The sequence below is a fragment of the Cydia strobilella genome, chromosome 23 (assembly GCF_947568885.1).
Source record: "Cydia strobilella chromosome 23, ilCydStro3.1, whole genome shotgun sequence".
Classification (NCBI taxonomy): domain Eukaryota; kingdom Metazoa; phylum Arthropoda; class Insecta; order Lepidoptera; family Tortricidae; genus Cydia; species Cydia strobilella.
In genome coordinates this window covers 639784-659878 of record NC_086063.1, presented here as the reverse complement: position 1 = coordinate 659878, position 20095 = coordinate 639784, and the positions used below count along the sequence as shown (strand labels likewise).

The window sequence follows — 20095 nt, the reverse complement described above, 5'->3', positions numbered from 1 at the left end:
GGGACGTCAGTTAGCCGCGACCACGACCAGTGAAACCTGTGTCGAACGTCGGTAAATAAAGGTAACAATAAATTCGCGATAGACCCGTTTGTAAATGTGATTTAACCGTCGGATAGTACCGAAAAGAGTCTCATTACGATGGGTTTTTTATCTGGTTTTAGGAATTATTCGCCATACGAAATTACTCATAATACAGTATACACCCTAATTAGTATAAGTTTAATTTTATTTTTAGATTTACTTGTTATGGTAAGTATGTCATATGTCTAAGCAAAGATTTATGAAGAAGTATAAATATACGAAGAAAAACATGTGTGTGATACGACGGACGGACATTAACGAGTATGGCTGTCTTTAAACTGAGATTTAGTTCTAAGCTTCCCACTTTACATGTAAAGTGTCTATACTATATCACGCTCTGCCGATAATAGAACGTTACGACTCGTGAAGGTGCGCTCATGTTAAGTATGTAGCTACAAAAGTAAGTATCTAATTTTATAATGTTAGATATTTATAATTTAAAATGGCTTCCTGATACATGTAAAAACCGGACAAATGCGAGTCGGACTCGCCCACCGAGGGTTCCGACTTTTTAGTATTTGTTGTTATAGCGGCAACAGAAATACATCATCTTTTGTATCACGGTTCATGAGATACAGCCTGATGGTGACAGACAGACAGACAGACGGACAGACAGACGGACAGACAGACGGACAGACAGACAGACGGACAGACAGACGGACAGACAGACGGGCAGATGGACGGTGGAGTCTTAGTAATCAACCTTTCCTTGTGTGTGATATGACCTTCAAACCTTCAAGAAAAGAGCGTATCCCCATCTTAAAGGCCGGCAACGCACTTACAACCCCTCTGGTGTTGCGGGTGTCCATGGGCGGCGGTAATCGCTTACCATCAGGTGATCCGTCTGCTCGTTTGCCTCCTATTTCATAAAAAAAAAAAATGTGCGGAAAATCAAGAAAAATGTATGCTCAAAAAGATGGCGCCATACCTTCGGCCTATACTCGTGTAGATGACGGCACGATATTTAACAATTTTAACAGTGAAGGAACATGGTTCAAAGTCATATGGCGTGCTTATAAGATGTCGCAGCGATACGATACCGATCTGTTAGACAAAAATGACATTTTTCGTTGAAGAAATGTCACTTTTGACAATGCCAGATCGGTATCGTATCGCTGCGACATCTTATAAGCATTGTTCGAATACGGCCGTAAATCGCGCTACGGTTTTCGTAGGCGTGCTACGAATGCTACGGTGCTACGCTACAGATTTATTTGGCAATAGAATTTATTTAGCAATAGAATTTATTGCGCAATAGAATAAAGTCGTGCTGAGCTTGCTTATAAAGGCCGCCATCATTTAAGTTATTTCTTAGATTTATTCTAGACGCATTTTAGGAAATGTCTATTGTAGGCACGCAGGTAGGTATTCTTTATTATACCTATAAGTTAAATGTAAATCACAAAAAAATTAATAAGAAAAATATAATTAGATAACAACACGACGTGATCTTATCGTTAAGAAGGAATCTCTTCCAGACAACCATGTTAACTCATATAATTATGTGTTAACAGGTCGTGTAAAGAGCTAAAAATAGAGATTTTTTTTAACTACACCATAACACACACACATGTAATTCCGAATAATAATTAATTCAATTTTTTTTTAGTTTTTCGTTAAATATAAAAAAAAACACTATAAACATCTCTCTCTGTTACTTTTTATTTTACCAACAAAAAACTTATCTTTTACAAATAGATAGTCGACTTTAGAGGAATTAAGCATACATTATGTTTGTGTGGAAACTATTGAGCCGATTTGGACAAACAATGTTTCAAATGCTTTTAAGATATTTGCAAGAAAATGAAGGTTGTATTCATGGAGACTATATAAAGGAGCCAAATCTCTATGTATAAAAAGTGTCCATCAAAAAACAGTAATTAGGCGGCGCCACCATACACCGAAATACTCCCAAAAACAACCTACGTAATTTGGTCGGGTTATTTGTTGCCTTATATGGTTCATGTTATACTCATGTCCCAGAGCCTAACTAGCGCCACCGGAGAGATTAGGAACTATTATTTAAAGCTGAAAGCGGTCACTTTTGCAACAATTCTGCCATAAGAGATTGGCATCCTTTCTATACTATCCATAGTTGTATTGTGTTACTCTTGGAGGATATAACCAATAGAGACGCCATGTCTGTAATTTTTGCAGGGGAGGGGAACGTCAAATGTATACGTAACGTAAAAATAGCCATGTCAGATAAACGTCAGTCCATACAATGTGTATGACCATTGGTCATAGAGTTTCGACAGAGGGGAACGCCTGTTAATGGCTACTCCGTTTGGTTATATCCTCCAAGGTATTATAGGTACTTCATATATTTGTTACATTAAAATCGTAAAATTAGAAAAGGTTTTACTTGTTTTTTTTTGCAATAAAGATTGCATTAATGAAACCCGCGTTAACGGCGCGTATAACGCCGTATATTATTTCTTTACGTTTACGGTTTAACGGTCGTAGGCACGGTCAGTAAGTGTCTCGAGACCGTAAATTTTTAGGGTTACGTAGGGGTGACCAGACGTAATGAACTTTTCGGGACGCCCCCATTTTCAGCTACTCAATATAGCTATATAAAGGGGATATTACTGCATTTTACTTTGTATATTGTATATTTATTTTGAAATAAAGAACATATAAAAACAAAACTGCAATGTTCTGCCACCAGAATGCAGCACTAGCCTTTTTAGTAAACCATAGAGTAACTTATACATAATGTGCCTTTAACAGATTTTTGGCGAGTTTTCAGAGATAAAATAAAGCAATAAAGATTGCATTAATGAAACCCTCGTTAACGGCGCGTATAACGTCGTATATTATTTCTTTACGTTTACGGTTTAACGGTCGTAGGCACGGTCAGTAAGTGTCTCGAGACCGTAAATTTTTAGGGTTACGTAGGGGTGACCAGAAGTAATGTACTTTTCGGGACGCCCCCATTTTCAGCTACTAAATATAGCTATATAAAGGGGATATTACTGCATTTTACTTTGTATATTGTATATTTATTTTGAAATAAAGAACATATAAAAACAAAACTGCAACGTTCTGCCACCAGAATGCAGCACTAGCCTTTTTAGTAAACCATAGAGTAACTTATACATAATGTGCCTTTAACAGATTTTTGGCGAGTTTTCAGAGATAAAATAAAGCAATAAAGATTGCATTAATGAAACCCGCGTTAACGGCGCGTATAACGTCGTATATTATTTCTTTACGTTTACGGTTTAACGGTCGTAGGCACGGTCAGTAAGTGTCTCGAGACCGTAAATTTTTAGGGTTACGTTGGGGTGACCAGACGTAATGAACTTTTCGGGACGCCCCAATTTTCATCTACTCAATTGGGCTATACGGAACTACAGAAAAACTATTGTCATTATTTTTTTTAATACACATGTATCCACCTATAAAATGGAAAAATACAGAAAAACTATTGTCATAAATTTTTTTGAATACACATCTATCCATCCATGGAAAAATACAAATGAACGGTCAAGTTGTAAAGTAAATAGAAGGTTTCAAGCAGATACTATTTAATAACAAAACTTCCGTGAGACACAGACGTATTAAACATATTAATAACGGATACGTGAGTGACCCGTTATTAATATGATTAATATGTCAAATACTATTTAATTGTAACGTATTCCCAAATTAAAACTTGAGTCCCAAATGTTGAATGAAACTGTCCCTTAAAATGGGACATAATGTTTTGGTAACCCTAGGTTACGTATATCTTTGAATATGGGCCTTAAGGGAGGTCTAAAGTAGAATTAACTGCTTGTCTTTATTGTCATGGTAATGGAGTACATTGAGTTTAATCCATTTCATCCTTATTTTGTCTTTCTCGCTTCTAAAGGAGCCAGGCTAGCACAGGAGTATGGCTCGACAGTAACTATCCGTCTTAATTCAATGCAGTAAGAAATTTTATTGAATTGAATACGCTTGTACGTTGTTTTCATCACCGAACAGTAACCCTTACTCTCTCTCTCTCTCTCTCTCTCTCTCTCTCTCTGTGGTCGCTCCCTCATGATTGAGGATCGTGGTGATCAGTGGACGTGGATGCTCCACATCTGGTTCTTGTGATCTGCCTCCATCGGTGCCTGTCCATCGCGTCTGACGACCGAGCAAAAGCTGGTTGAGGATGGGGCCCCTTTTACTTGATCGCTCCATCTAGTTGGAGACCGTCCCCGGCCTCGTTTGCCCTCCGTGTTTCCAACAATGATCAGCTTTTCAAGGCTTTCATCTCCCCTCCTCATTATGTGGCCGAAGTAGGACAATATGCGCTGCTGGCAGACTGTGGATAGGCGAGTTTGGACACGAAGCTGTGAAAGGATACATTGGTGCGCATGGCGGTCCAGGGTATCATCAACCCTTACTACATTATAATATTTTGTATACAGAATCCTCCTTGTTACCGACTCACGCTTGACCGCCGGTTTACAGCGTCTGGCCGTTAATCCATTTTACGTGCTCCCGGATTATTAAATAGTTTTTATTGGTGTATTTTTTTTACGGGAAAGCCTTTTTGCGGTCCTTTATTGTCTGCAACGTGAATTTTCAATATGGCGGTCATGGGGAGTCATGCGAGTGACGAATGTTTACTATTACCTACTAACTTCAGTGTTCCAACAGCTAATTACTCATCTGGGGGCACGGTAGTGCCCCCGGCAAGACGAGAAAAGCGAAGCGCAAGGGCACTGATGAGAATCAGTATCGAACTCGAAATACTGTTGTACAGTCGCCATCAGATATATCGGAGCGGCCAAGGTGCTCAAAAATATCTGAACACGCACTCTAACGCATTGACAATAGAGGCGTGTTCAGATATTTGTGAGAGCCTCGGCCGCTCCGATATATCTGATGGCGACTGTAAAGTAGAACAGCCCGTCAGACATACGAACACGTTATAATTCAAGATGAAACGAAAACGCAAGCGATACTACAAATATTAAAATTTATGGAAAAATTGACAAATTCACCTCGAAGATATTTGCCCGAGGCGGTAATTTTTTCACTTTTTTTTTTATCGGAGACCTTTTGTTTTTTCAGACCGCTTTCCCACTGACGTCCGTTTTTTGCGGGTACGGTTTTCTGCAGGATCCAGTTTTCTAGTATGCGTTCATCCCGCAAACAGAATGCTCGTGTGAACGTTACTATTAGCACGTATACTACTAAAACGGAATCCTGCAGAAAACCATATCCCGCAAAAAACTGGACGTCAGTGGGCAAGAGCACTTAGTCAGTAATTGTGGTATTTTCTATAAAAAGGGACCTTATTGTCGATGGCGCTTACGCCAGTATAAACGATGCTCCGATATAAATCCAATGCCGCGCGACGCTGTGCGGCGTAAGCGCCATCGACAATAAGGTCCCTTTTCATCGAAAATGCCCCAATTGTGCAGGAAGCAGCTGACTAAGCATATGCTAGACTGTAGACAAAGCCGCACATAACTCCGGCACCACGACGTTTGTAACTTAACTGGTTAAGTCATTAATCGTCTTCGTCTTGAGATTTATTTGGTGTCGGTTTGCTGTTGAGTCAGACATATTGTTTTAGTGTTGTAGTTGCTATTTTATAGTAAAAATAAACTTAAAAAAGTTTAGTTAAGTTAGTTTGCCTACCAGTACTTCCCGCACGGCTAAATTGCGGAATGAATAGGGAGTATTACTGCAATGTTCTGCCGCCAGAGTGCAGCACCAGTGCACATACTAAACCATAGATACTAGGTAAACAATTTTTGACAAGTTTTTTCTCTTTTTCTCTCTTTCTTTGCGTAGATGGAGAATAATAATATGATAATCCCAAGAGCGTGACATTAAACTCGTAGTAACATTTCGTAGTATAATAAAGTCAGTTTTTAGAGTTCCGTACCCAAAGGGTAAAAACGGGACCCTATTACTAAGGCTCCGCTGTCTGTCTGTCCGTCTGTCACCAGGCTGTATCTCATAAACCGTGATAGCTAGACATTTGAAATTTTCACACATGACGTATTTCTGTTGCCGTTATAACGAATACTAAAAATAGAATAAAATAAATATTTAAGTGGGGCTCCCATACAACAAACGTGATTTTTTTGCTGTTTTTTGCATAACGCTACTGAACCTCTCGTGCGCGAGTCCGACTCGCACTTGGCCGGCTTTTGATGACCTCTTTCAACTACTTTATTTACCCGGTATACTTTTTAATATCAAAAGTTCTTTCGGAGTGGAAATACCTACACAATGATGTACCTACTATGATATCATCAACATTAAATAAATATGTGCGTTTTTAATACCGAATTTAATCCCCTAAGGGAGTAAAACTACCCCCGTTTTACTAAGGGATTAAAACAGATTATATAAACACGCAAATAATTGTGGGCAGATTCTAGTTTCAAAATATTTGCGGCTATTTAAGATTTGCTGCATCACCAGCCTGTAAACTAGTGTAGTTTAGTGCCCACTGCGGCCGTAAGTTGTCCCTGTGTGTTCAGTGTTGTTGACGTTCGTGGAAGAGGAATATTTGCATGAGGACGATTGAAAAAGTTTGTTGAAGCTTGTAATGCTTTGACTTGGAGTTAGGTGAGGTTTGTGAAACTGCCGTAGAATGGAGTAAAATTGCTTACCGTAGTATATTTTTCATTAAATCCCCGCAAGCTCGGCCGAATTGCACCTTCCCCCACAACTGTTCCGCTCTCATTTTAAAACTACGTATTGGATTGTAATGAATGCACATACAATGACATGAAGTGTATCTAGGTCTGAAATCAGTTTATACAGCTCCAGTTTATAAAACAAACGAAATACAGTAAAAACAAGTTTTGTATGAAAAACTTAAATTCGCTGTATTTTTTAAATTTGGTATCTGAAGCTACATAATTACAGACATAGATATACCTCATCCTATTTTAAGTATAAAGTTTCAGAGCAATCTAGCTAGTCGTTTTAAAATGAGAGCAGAACTACGATTGTATGGAGGAACGAGCTTGCCGGTGACCCTTAAAGAACATTTTTAAGTCCCACAATAAGCGCAGGAAGGCTTGTGTTGTGGGTACTCAGACAACGATATAATGTAAAATCCCTACTAATATATATTAATATTATACATGTAAAAATAACTCTGTCTGTCTATCAGTGTGTTACCTCTTTACCGAACCCGTGTGAACCGATTTAGATATTTAGTATGTAGATATTTTAAATATAGTTTTCATTAATAGATTAGATTAGATATATTTATTTCTTAAAGAAAAAGGCACAGTATTTTACAAAAAGGGATAAAACAAAGGCTTTCACTAAAGTCAAATCGTCAACTTAAGATTAGAACAGAAATCAAATAATAGAATATAAAATTATTAAATAAAACAAATGTCACAAAAAAAGAGATGTCAATGAATACATAGCTAGGGCCACATAACAATCACAATTAACATCCCACGCAGGACTCATCCCAGACGAATTAGCGAGCAGAAGCTAGTATATTAATAACTATATTATACCAAACCTTTATGAAACTCACTTTTACACAATTAGTTGTAAACGAGTATTAACCATAGCTATGCCCCTTTGTATGACATCGATTTTTTTATTGTTATAAGAGTTAGGAGCGAAAAATAATGCCCACATAAATTTCAAAAGCTTCTGTATCTTAGAATAATAATAAAAAACCGACCAAGTGCGAGTCGGACTCGCGCACCGAGGGTTACGTACTTTTTAGTATTTGTTGTTAAAGCGGCAACAGAAAAACATCATCTGTGAAAATTTTAACTGTCTAGCTATCATGGTTTATGAGATACAGCCTGGTGACAGACAGACGGACAGACGGACAAACGGACAAACGGACAGAAGGACAGACGGACAGACGGACAGACGGACAGACGGACAGACGGACAGACGGACAGACGGACAGACGGACAGACGGACAGACGGACAGATGGACAGACGGACAGACGGACAGCGGAGTCTTAGTAATAGGGTCCCGTGTTTACCCTTTGGGTACGGAATCCTAAAAAGCAAAAAAATAATATACATCAAATTCCTTAAAAATATTTTATTTCATTTCATTTATTTATTCTCTCATATAAGCTTACAGAAATATACCAAATCGCATACACGGTAAACATTATGCATAATTAATTAACAAATACAAAATTATGACACAAATAACACCATACAATTACAAACTACATAGAAGAACAACAAAACACAAAGAATCGAATTTAAACTATCGTGAGACATATTTAACTTAACTAACTTAGCGGTTTCACTCGCGTGCTTTTAGTCACTCGCGCGACATGTTTCGGAGAGCCTAGGTCTCCATACAGCCTACCCATCCACAGTACGGCCGCAGTACGTGACGCCCATCCGTCGTGACCGCTACTCACTCAGGCACTGTTAGTGCTTGAAAATGGAGACCTCGGCTCTCCGAAACATGTCGCGCGAGTGACTAAAAACACGTGAGTGAAACCGCTAAGTTAGTTAAAACACGAAGAAAGTCAAAGTTTATATGATATTAATATCCAGAGAGGTAAATGGTGACTACGTTTGAATAATAGCGCATAAGCGTAAGCGGTCACGTGACGTACCCTTTCATCTTAAGCTATTCGGGTAGCTTGTTAAACTGCAAGATGCCATAAAGTAGACAATCTGTATGAAAATGGTTTGGGTTACTACGGTTATGGTATTAGGTTATATGGCGCCTGGATAGTTAAGGGGAAGTTGACTGTGAGAAGTTTGAATATAGGTCAGAACCCCTCATGTAAATTTCATTCAATAGTCTAACAAGCGTTCGCGTTTGAATTATGTCTATTTTTGTATGTATTTTGAGCGCGCCAAGCGGGACGCTTTGGAAACTCTAAATACCATACAAAATGACATAACGTTAACGCGTACGTACACTGGTACAGTACGTCAAAGAAGGGGTTAAATTAGTTACATACTCAATAGGGCAGTAAAGTAAGAAATGTTTCAGGTCACATGTAATTGCCGGCCGAGGCGAAAACGAGATCGACAAAAATGATAATCAGCGATATTATATAATTTGCGAAAAATACTTTTAAGGGTATGTGAAATCCTTAAACTGCATAGGGTTAGCGTACACAACAACACATAACCAATTAGAAATCAGAAATCAGAAATTAGAAACATTTATTGTTCAAACTGTGTAGGTACAAGAAGTATAGCTAGGTACATTTTTTCAACACAACACAACAAAACACAACAACACAAAACAAGTATAATGAGAGGAACCGGTTAGTCTATTAAAAACTTAAAAAAAATATATACTTCTTATGACACTTCCTTTCACATAAAACGCCATAAAAATTAACAACTACAAATAAAGTTCTGAGAAAGCTTTTAAAGTATTAAAGCTAGCGTTAAAGCTGTCCTCAATCTAGAACGGTTAACCGTTTACGAGTTGTTACAAGCTTTACGGGTCTAGTCAATTTTCAAAGCTTTACACAGTAATAAGAAACAGTATCATAACATCGTAAATACTTATTTAGGGGCATATTTAAGTTTTCAGAAAAAAATGTACCATGTACTTTAAAAAACCATCAGCTTTTGGGTTATTTAGACTTGGAATCACGAGTAGTATTGAATGAGACAAAGAAAAAAGTATCCCCAGTTTTGCATACAAATTTTGGGTGTCAGTTTTGTAACGGTCCATACAAAATGTATGTGAGAATGCATTACAAAACTGTATTTTTTTGGGGACATTTTTGTTCTTTTTAGGGTAGGGTAGGGTTCAGAGGGTAAAAACGAGACCCTATTACTAAGACTCCGCTGTTCCTCTGTCTGTCTGTCCGTCTGTCTGTCACGAGGCTGTATCTCATGAACCGTGATAGGTAGACAGTTGAAATTTTCACAGATAATGTATTTATGTTGCCGCTATAACAACAAATACTAAAAAGTACGGATTTACAACTAACTACAGTTTTATTCTTCATTTCATTCATTTAACAGTTGCGATTGTCATGATTCTCAGTTCCTCTCTAAACATGGGGCTATAACATTTAAGTCAAGATACTGCATTTTACTGTGTTTAGCTCGTGTAGCTCACACTTTGATGCGATGGCGTCAATACGAGCGAAAAAGCTTAACTTTAGTTTTAAACCGGGGGCAGATTCAGATTGTAAAAGCATGATATCAACGAGGTTGAACCCAATCCCAATTAAAGGGGCCCACTGACTATCAGTCCGCCAGACGATATCGGCCTGTCAGTTAAAATAAAAATTTGACAGTTCCGAACAATTGACAGGCCGATATCGTCCGGCGGACTGATAGTCAGTGGGTCCCTAAGCTTTCCCCGCTGGATTAGGTCAAATAAAGCAATGCGCCTTTTAAATTTAATTTAATTTTAATTTCAGTATATCTCGCCTGCATTTCTGCAAAATGGATGTACAGGTTGTATCCACCTTTTCACTTTATTACAATGCAGTAAGATGAAAAAGTGGATACATCTCCTTGTAGTCGACCGTACTGATATAAGATTCAAAGAATTTATTTGCATTGAACACAGTTATGAGAATGTGTTTTTTACAAAATAAAAAATATTCGTGCACGTGCAGAAACAGGAAATATTTATAAAAGCATAAAATATAATATAAATAGGCGATATAAAAGTTTGCAAAGTGATGTCGAAGTATAAAAATCGAGAATGAAGGTTATATAAATAAAAAAATTATTAATCAATGTTAAGGCTATAAGATATAAATTTAGAATTTAACGATAGGTACCTAATTATTTATGTCATTTAAAAATAGAATTTTATTACATATTAAAAGTTATCAATGGAAAAATTTACTTACTTACTTACTTCGCTGGCTCAGCGACCCGAAGTGGATCTTGGCCTCCGATACTAGGTTTCGCCATTCGTTCCTATCCTGCGCGATCCGACGCCATTCAGCCGCCTGGATGTCACATATTTCCTTCTGGACCTCATCGATCCACCGGTACCTAGGCCTTCCGACCGGACGTCTCCCAGTTAGTCGCCCCAGATAAGCTCTCTTATTATAATATGGAAAAATTTATTAAATATAATTTATTAAACTCTTTATTTACATACAAGATATATTATATACAGTGGTACTACGTAAACGAAATTAATAACTAGCTTAAATCTAAAATAGGCCCTTGACGCATTGCACCAAGGATGCTGGCGGCATTTCCTCGCTGTATCGTAATGCTGATACGTTGTCGTTGTTGCTGATAAAAGTATTATATTTAAAAAATCTGAATATGCCCCTCGTAGTTTATAGCTGGATTTTCTTATAACGTTTAACTTTGTAGTTTTGCCATGTTTCCAGTTTTCGAATATGTCGATTTAAAGCTTTTTACCTTTAATCTTGTTTACGGCGGTTAACTTTAACGACGACATTTTTACTCATACTCAGTTGAACCAGCAACATTTTAACAAAGTGTTAAAGTACCGTTCGGATTCTGACGGCACCAGCGTTACTGCCTGCAGTATGTCTTGTCTTGTTGTTTTAGACTTAATTTTTTTAAGGATTTTTTCTAATGCTATTTAGTTTTACACTGATTTAAACTTTCACGATTTTTACTCATTATTATTCACAACGACGGACGGAGTCTCCTCCGAGACCACGGGGACAACGCCTTCCTCGAAACGTCGGAGGTAAATTTAAAACTTATTTTAGGCTGTTTAGTTTTATTTTGTTTTTTGCACCTCCACCACACATTGCACCACCTTTGGTTAATTTATGTGTGTGATTTCTCCACTACGTAAAGGTTGTCTGGAAGAGATCGCTCTTTAGCGATAAGGCCGCCTGTCTTCATGTATTATTTCTGTTTCTATGTACATGTATTCTGAGGTTGTGCAATAAAGAGGATTTGTATTGTATTGTATTGCATTGTATTGTGGCAGCAGTGTAGTCGCAACCACAAATGTCCAAATTAAAGTTGAAGGCCAGATTTTTGATATTTACTGCAGCTGTACCTTTACCTATTGTCTATTGTATAATATTTACCGTCTTCCACGCCGCTTTCGACGATAACGACCTTAAAATTAACTATTAGCATCTAAACTATCATCTGACAAGGTTTCAATCAAAATACGATGACTAAAATTTCATTGTTTTCCTATGTTAAGGTCAGTTCAATGAAAATCCGATGATCCAGCAAGCTTTGTATTCACGTACACTCTGACACAATCAAGTAACTTAACGTCAAATCATAACGTTTGGCTATTACAATATGACAACTCGATCTGACTCGTTCGTAGCCTCCCTAGTTCTGCCTCCCAATCGTAGTGCCAGTTGCCGCCATCTTGCCTCACCGGAAGCGTTACGACTTAAAATGGTGCGACCAATCGGGAACCAAATGTCAAATACTCACTTCCGTTATTTATACAATGAATATAAATTTAAAATACATATTTTAATAATTAATAGATAATTATTACATTTACGCGGAAGCTTGACCCTATAAACTTTAATTATACCATCGGAAACCAACAGCTTACTAGAGTTACGGAGGTTAGAGATTTGGGAGTATATTTAGACAGTAAAATTCAATTGGTTTCACACATAGATAAGATAACATCTAAAGCCTACAAAATGCTTGGTTTCATTTTTAGGCAAAGTAAAGATTTTTAAAACCCCACAACGTTACTTCTTTTATATAATGCATATGTAAGGTCATATTTGGAATACGCATCTACAGTTTGGAGTCCCAACTATTTAGTGCACATTAATTCATTAGAAAGTGTTCAAAAAAAGTTTCTTAATCGTATGAAGTATAAATTCAAATCTTTTAAGCCCGAGAATTTTGAGTCCTTGCAAGTGAGAAGAGAAAAGCGGGATGTAATTTTCTTGTACAAAATATTAAATAATTTAATTGATTCGGAAGAACTTCTCAGCAAGGTGTCATTTAGATGTCCTACGTATCGTACACGGTCCACCGCTTTACTATCAGTTCCATTCACTCGCAAAAAATATGTAAACAACAAATTTTTAGCAAGAGCATGCAATATATTCAATAAGAAATATTCACACATTGATTTGTTCCAGCATAGGTGTAATAGATTTGTTTCTGTCATCAAACAAAGTAAAAAAATATAATAGATGGCAAATTTCGTTAACTCGTGGCTAGTAATAAAATTGTAATCTTGTGTTGTATTGTTATGATTGTTATTGTAATTGTACCTATTTGATTTCAAATTCTAAATTGAAAATTGTGCTTGTTATTTTCCAAATTCTAAATTATGCTTGTTATTATTACTCAATGTTATTGTTAAATTCAACTTTAAATTCAAAATACCTAATAATTGTACTTTTTTTTCGGAGCAAAGGAATTTTGTATTAACTATAAGTGGAAACTCTTTTGGCCTATGTTCTTACTATATCTTTTACCTTATTGTATTATTATGTGCTGTATGTTTCCCAAATAAATAAAAAAAAATAAAAATAAAAATAGTGACTATGAAATGCTATCACCTATTTGGGTGGCTGCCATTCCTCAACCCACCAACGGAGCGACAGATGACGTCCACGAGGGTTCATTACACATCGCCCTTAACCACTACGAGTTATCGTCCGGGATGCTATTGGTCACAGAAATCTGTTCTTCGCTTCCGGGCCATTTAATTTGTTTTTGCTCCACTACACGTGTAACATACATATAATCACGCCTATTTCCCGGAGGGGTATGCAGAGACCACGGATTTCCACTTGCTACGATCCTGACATACCTCTTTCGCTTCCTTCACTTTCATAACATTCCTCATACACGCTCGCCGGTTTAGGGTGCTCTTGACCTGGCCTTTCTTCAGGATTTCCCCGATCTGATGAGAGAAAGTCCGCCGAGGTCTGCCCCTTCCAACTCCCGTTTCCACCTCTCCCTTATACACTCTCTTTGTTAGCCTTCTTCACGTGTAACAGCACGTGTATAATTTAAGCTTAGGTTTTCTTTCCGTATTTAAACTCCATAACACATAATTAAATAAGCCTTAACCGGATAAGCGGGCAAATTACGGAAGTAGACCGGAAGTGACGTCATCCATCATGCTCCGGAACCCACTCTCATTAGGGTAATGGCGGACAAAGACACTCGATAGGGAAATTTCTCAAGAGCTCGGATGATTAAACATTCAATAATGGTACAGTCATCAAAACTTTTAGCTCAGCATTCCTGCATACATATTTGTATATTACTTAAATGTTTATGCTAAATTTAATGTAACTTAAGCATAGAGTTTTGAATGATTCACGGTTAGTTTCACTAGACTTATATTGACCGGGATATAGACCGTGATTGCCTTTTGTATTATTTAATCACGGTCTATATCCCGGTCAATATTAGTCTTGTCGTTTCATATTGAGAGCCTAGATCCGATTGAATGGGAGTGGCTTTTCGGCGGTGGGTTTGTGTGACCCTTTTAGTAACACCACCATTACAAGCTGTGCCACACGGCTCCGCCGAATCGGTCTAGCATTTGTTTCTATCCTCCAAAGTGTAATATGTACAAGAATAAACTTGCTTAAAAGAATACCTAAATGCCATTTTCAACCAAAAATTTAAGACCAATCTAGCTAGATGATACTAGTGACTCCAAGTTCGCGCAGATCCGCCTCCACCCTGTCGCACCAGCGATACCTGGGGCGTCCAGTAGGACGTCTTTTTGCTGGGCGGCCCAGGTATGCTCTTTTTCACGTTCCGATCCTCAACCATTCTCTCAAGATGGCCCAATCAACCAATCAACCAATCCATCAACCAAACTAATTGGCGAGAGGTCGCACAGGATCAAGAAAAGTGGCGCTGTCTTGTGTCGGAGTCCAAGTCTCATTTTGGGTCGCTGAGCCAACGAAGTAAGTAGTAGTAGTAGTAACCGAAGACAATAGAGTAGTAGTCTAGTTAGTCGTTTTAAAATGAGAGTGTAACTACGTTTGTAAAGCACGCCAGCCTGCTTCCATTCATTACCATTATGTGGCTGGTGTTCTCACGTGCTCTCAATGTGCAGGAGTTCGCCTCCAAGATCGGCTACGTCAGCCATATTCGGGCGCACGAGCGCCGTACTAACTGTAACAGTTAGCTCCTAGTTACTAGGAGTCGAAGTGGTCGCCATGGTCGAAATCGGCCGGAAGGATCATCATCATCATGGAGAACCGAGCTTGCCGGGGACTTAAGTGGTCAGGTCCATATTTTTACGATCTTTCGTTCATCGGTGGATACGGCATGTAAATATTGTACGAAAATTATGTAAACCATAATCCTCTTTTCTTAAGTGTATTCGCAAAAAGTATAAAAGTTCGCGAATCTGCGAAGCTTAAGTCGCGAATTCTTTTTTTTAATAAAAAAGGATTTAACATATGACAAGCGCGGGATATTTGGCGGCGTTACTCTTACGGAGATAATCCTTGAATAAAGCCGCTTATATTTTCGTGAGGCCATTAAAACAGCGTTTCGTTTAAGTTTTGATCAAATGACTACATAGAAAATAATGCTCGCTGACATGTATAAAAAACCGGCCAAGTGCGAGTCGGACTCGAGCACCGAGGGTTCCGTACTTTATAGTATTTGTTGTTATAGCGGCAATATAAATACATCATCTGTGAAAATTTCAACTGTCTAGCTATCACGGTTCATGAGATACAGCCTGGTGACAGACAGACGGGCAGCGGAGTCTTAGTAATAAGGTCCCGTTTTTACCCTTTGGGTACGGAACCCTAAAAACAGTACCCGTACCATGAGTCACTGACAGTGTCAAGACTGACATATACGGTAACGTCTACGTAATTTACTTTCTATACATCTCGCTCGCACTAATATGCGAGTACGAGGGAGATGAATTGAAAGTAAGTAGCGTTTATATTAATACCAAACTGGTGGTAACCGTATAGGTGTGAATGTGTGTGTGTATCATATTTTGTATATTAATCTATCATGTTCCAAAAAATGTCATAGAAGTTTGACTTTTAAATTAACACTTACACATTCTGGGGTAGGTATCAAAATCGCTGCCAACTTAGCTTAGTCTAATTCAAGGTCTGACACATCAAGCATAACACAAGATAATGTCACTGTCCACTTGCTACTTTATAGTAGGTATCTAGTGTAAAGTAGCGAGTGATCCTACCATAGATCTACCATAGAAGCTACCATAGATCAACAAGTAGTCAACTTTGAAAATTTATTATGATTTTGAAGTATAAACCTTTACCTTAATTAAATTTATTTCCTTTGTCATATGTCTCTGTAACTGTATTGAAACTTTCATACAAGCGGGTAACTTGTAGTCAAGATTTCCCCCCGCTTGTTCTGTGGCCACAATCGCGAGAGGTTAATCTCCAACCGCGCGATAAGTGGCGCCGAGGGTGAATCCTTAAAAATGGCGCCCCCGTGCCTGCTTGTACAAGCTGCCGGAATTTTAACCAGAAGAAAACCTGTTTTTCGTGCATTTCATTATGACATCACTCGAGTTATGTTAACTGTTATAGCAAATACAGTTTTTAGGGTTCCATACCCAAAGGGGAAAAACGGGACCCTATTACTAACTCCGCTCTATCTGTCTGTCTGTCCGTCTGTCACCAGGCTGTATCTCACGAACCGTGATAGCTAGACAGTTGAAATTTTCACAGATGATGTAGGTATAACAACAAATACTAAAAACAGAATAAAACAAATATTTAAGTGGGGCTCCCATACAACAAACGTGATTTTTTTTGCCGTTTTTTTTTTTGCGTAATGGTACGGAACCCTTCGTGCGCGAGCCAGACTCGCACTTGGCAGGTTTTTAATGATTCAAGCTTAGTTGCACTAGACTTATATTGACCGGGATATAGACCGTGATTACCTTTTGTATTGTTTTGGAGTTATCGATATTTCGACGCAGTTACAAGCATCTTGTTCACGGGTAACTGATGGCGGGTGGGTGTCAAAGTTGTGTAGACCGCGCTACCCTCATTCGTGCGCGTCGGTTGCTCGAAAACAATACAAAAGGTAATCACGGTCCATATTCTGGCCAATATAAGTCGTGTTATAGCAGAATTGGCAACAATGCGTGCATAAATTGTTATTAAGTTGCTATATCTAACCATAAAAATATCGTCGCAATTAAGATATTTATTGTGACGCCTACACACGCATGCGTTAAGGTGGCGCTAGCCCTATTTACCTTTATAATTAAATAAATAAATATTATATTATAGGACATTCTGACACAGATTGACTAAGTCCCACGGTAAGCCCAAGGAGGCTTGTGTTATGGGTACTCAGACAGCGATATATATAATATATAAATACTTAAATACATAGTTAAATACATAGAAAACAACCATGACTCAGGAACAAATATCTGTGCTCATTACACAAATAAACCATCACACACAGGACCATCGGCTTCACAGGCAGGGTCACTACCCACTAGGCCAGACCGGTCGTCAAAATTATGTATTAAAAATAAATTTCAATAAAAATAAAATAAACCATATTCAATAGATGTTTTCTAAGATGGCTTTTCAATGCTAGAAGCCCAATTTGAACGCTCATTTTGATAAGTAGGTATCTAAATGATGTCATATTGTCATAAATATAATTTTTCGCTCGTACTTGTTTGTACATGTATTGGCGCGAGAGAGGACGCCCAGGCGAATAATTACTATATAACTTCATTTAGATTTAAAAATTTAAGTTCGAATTGACCTCCAGTCTCTATGTTACCTATTTACAGACATTTTTCAATCTACCTACACTTTATGAACGATACCTTCTATTCATACGAAAGCAATAACATAAGTACTATGTAAAATTTCACGAATAATAGAAAACTTTCTTTTCCGCAATTGTACAAAAAATGTGTTCATATCATAATTCAGAGCAAATTTCACCTGACGTACAAAGCAAAGCCGCATGTCACGGCTACCTTCTACTTTACAGAGGCGTAATCATGAATACCCAATGGGATACCTGACTTTCCACCACCAGTAAAAAATTACACTATAACCACCTAAAAACAACTTTATTACAAGGAGTTAAGAGTTGCTTGAACTGCACACTTATATTTGCAGAACTGGGACATGACTTGATGTACCAGTATAATTTGAGCTTTGTCATTTCAACACGCTTAGGATTTTAGTAGAGATACCAACGTATGTATGAAGAGTGACGGACCAGGTTATAAAGGTTGATATGCACAGACGAACGCGCGTACTTTTAGTATGTAAATCATAATCAAAGTGACGTTTATTGTTGTGTAAATGCGGCTGTTATGTGACAGAAGGGCATTCGGGAATTTTCTCGGAATTGCTAAAAGATAACTGAAGGTAATAAAGAATACGGGAAATAAATTGTAAATTATGTTTTCTTTTGTGTTAGTCAAATATGTATGTGAATTGTGTGTTATGATTCTTAATTTCTTATGAAAAAACGACGAGATTAATATTATCTACGTCAATTAACCTTCAACGTTAGTTTAAAAAAAAACGGCCAAGTGCGAGTCGGACTCGCGCACCGAGGGTTCCTTACTTTTTAGTATTTGTTGTTATAGCGGCAACAGAAATACATCATCTGTGAAAATTTCAACTGTCTAGCTATCACGGTTCGTGAGATACAGCCTGGTGACAGACAGACGGACAGACTGTCAGACGGACAGACGGACAGACGGTAAGACGGACAGACGGACAGCGGAGTCTTAGCAATAGGTTCCCGTTTTTACCCTTTGGGTACGGAACCCTAAAAATTAAGTAGTTAAAAGTATTTTATTAATTTTTAAGAAGCTGGTTTTTGCTATCAACTTAACCACCATCATACCATCAGATCTTTTACACCATGTTACACGTTGAAATTATTAGAGCGAAGCGTGTCATATTCCTTAATATGAAGAAAAAATACATCACACAAAAATCGTAAATGATGGACAATAACAAATACTCAATTAATATATTATGCGTCAAATATTATTTTTCTAGGTATATATGTATATTATATTATATACCATTCCAATTTAAAAACGCAATAGGCCTACATTATCACCCTTCCACGTTATCACCATACATTCTTCAAGTATCCCATTTATCAGTTACATTTGGCCCAAAAAGCGGAATAAATCAATCGGACGGAACCCATTGGGAAAGTGTCACACGTGGTCGGAAAAAATAAAATTTATACGCAATCCGCCCGCAAATAACCCAAGGGAGGAGGGGGGACCTTTTTTTACTACGTTCGGTTCAACCGCTCAGTTGCTCCATTTGTCTGGGGGTGATACTGACAGAACGAAGTAGCTGTTTTAATTTACATAAGTGGTAAGTAATAGTAAAGTAGAATCGGAAACCCCATTTGTAGGATGGATGAGCTATTTAGTATTAGTGACAAAATGGAAGTTGATAAGAATAAGTATGGTATCCTAACTTACGGTGCACAAACTTGGTCATTAACTAAGGCCCTAAAATCGAAACTCAAGGTTTGCCAGCGAGCTATGGAGCGTAGTATATTAGGTGTTCGTAGAACTGATCGAATCAGAAACACAGAACTACGCTCCAGAACTAGAGTTGCAGATGTAGGCTTCAAGATCGCTAAGCTTAAGTGGGACTGGGCGGGACATGTCTGTCGCATGCACCCGGAAAGGTGGGCCAAAATGGTTACTGAGTGGGACCCACGGAGCACCATAGACGGTGCAGGCCGGGGTTCAGGCAGACCAAAAAGGAGATGGCGGGACGACTTGGACGCATTCTACCCCAAATGGTGGGAAAATGCCGATGACAGGGTCGAGTGGAGAAAAAAAAAATGGTATTAAATGTATGGTACCGAGGTAGAGAAAAAATTAAAATAAATGGTTATTATAATCACTATAGATTTGCCTAACTATTAGGATGGTTTGAAAAAAAAAACAAAGAAAACGTTACAAGACTCTTGTCAATCTAAGGTAACAGATTGATAGTGTAGTAATTTTAATATACATAAGTAAAATATAACTATAAATACATAAATAAATAAATATTTTGAGGACGTTTTTACACAAATTGACTAAGCCCCACGATAAGCTCAAGAAGGTTTGTGTTGTGGGTACTCAGACAAC

At 37.9% G+C, this 20095-nt stretch overlaps 1 protein-coding gene and 1 long non-coding RNA gene across 14 annotated transcripts in view; both read right to left on the bottom strand.

Annotated features, from left to right (window-relative positions):
* LOC134751771 (hemicentin-2-like) overlaps positions 1-20095 on the bottom strand; it is a 634647-nt gene that overhangs the window by 213009 nt on the left and 401543 nt on the right. The window lies entirely within an intron of this gene.
* LOC134751806 (uncharacterized) overlaps positions 13519-20095 on the bottom strand; it is a 60862-nt gene continuing 54285 nt past the window's right edge. The window contains exon 2 of the long non-coding RNA XR_010128705.1: positions 13519-13605. This is a non-coding gene — a long non-coding RNA (uncharacterized LOC134751806). The remainder of the gene's footprint in view (positions 13606-20095) is intronic.